Source organism: Charadrius vociferus, unplaced genomic scaffold, assembly GCF_000708025.1.
Source record: "Charadrius vociferus isolate BGI_N301 unplaced genomic scaffold, ASM70802v2 scaffold173, whole genome shotgun sequence".
NCBI classification, from domain to species: Eukaryota; Metazoa; Chordata; class Aves; order Charadriiformes; family Charadriidae; genus Charadrius; species Charadrius vociferus.
This window is the reverse complement of record NW_009648369.1, coordinates 4,235,756-4,237,107: the sequence shown is the minus strand read 5'-3', so window position 1 is coordinate 4,237,107 and position 1,352 is coordinate 4,235,756.

Below are 1,352 nucleotides of genomic sequence, written 5' to 3'. Positions count from 1 at the left end.
CAATCTATGGAAGAGTACAGAAACAGTTTTACTAAGAGAACTGCAGACTTCATTAGCTGTTACTGAGCTTCCAACCCCTTTATAACCCTTTCTGTATTTCTGTACAAAATCTGTACAAGTATCTCACAGAGATCTAACATTATGCTTTTCCTCAACACTTACAGTATCCAAAAATAGTTTATTTTGCAATCATAATCAATTTTCAACTTATTTACCCAAGAATGAGATTTCTTCAGTAGGTCATAACAGATGTAAACGATGATGTGCTTCGTCCATCAATGACAAAAATCACGTGTTTAGCAAAACATTTTCACACCACTAGCTGCATTTTCAGTAACCCCGCTTTTGCTTTTCTTCTTTATCAAGAATAGCCTGGTTTAGACTCAATGCAGCATCTTCAAACTGGGGGTTTAACTCTAGCACCTTCCTGAAATCTTTCATGGCCTCATCAAAGCATCCTGTCCCCGAAAAAAAAAAAAAAAAAGAAAGAAAGAAAGGATTATCTTTCTGTACCTGCTCAAACTCCCAAACCACAACTGAAGAATGACTCCTGATACTTTCACTAACTAAAAGCAGCAGCTGTACTTACTGGACCCACATTTGGATTCTCCAGGGGTCCAAGTGGGAGTCGAAAGTCTTCAGAGCAAAAACCCGAGTGCCTATTTTTGAACCTAGAATGGGCTTAAGGCTCGATTCAGCCAGCTTATTCCAAGAGAAGGAGCCAAAAAGAACATGCTCAGGCTACTAATAGCCCCCAGCTGCCTTAAACCCTGCACACAGACAGGCTGCTTCCCAGCCGACACCCTCAGTCCGGCTCCATTCTCTTCACGCTCTCTGTAGTCCCTCCTGGGCCTTGACTTTGCAGTGGCCAAGCTCCAATAAAAGGGAGAGGGGTGTCACCTTCTTACGGCATACTCAAAACTCAGGTAGCAAATCCCCCAGAGAGGGCTGACAGCCCACCACAAACTGAGGAGGCTGCGCTCACTGCAGCTGCACCCTCTTAAGAGATGCTCTCCCATAGGTTTAACAGCAATGTTTGGAACTGGCAAGTTTTACTCCTAATGCAAGCTTTTCCTAAACTTGAAACTGCAGCTTTTCCCCTATTTTTTCGCTGAATAGCATCATTTCAAATGAGCCAGCAGCACATCTGCGCACAGGGATAGCTAACCGCACGCGCAGGGCAGACTCGCGCCTGTAACGCCCTGCCATCGCTTGAGAAAACCCTCTCTCTGTCTGCACCACCGATTTCTGGTGTGAGCCGGGGCTGCAAAGCGGAGGGAACAACCCTGCGGCTCCGGGTGACCCCGGGGATAGAACGGGGCTCTCGGCCCTCGGTCAGCCCCGCAACGCTC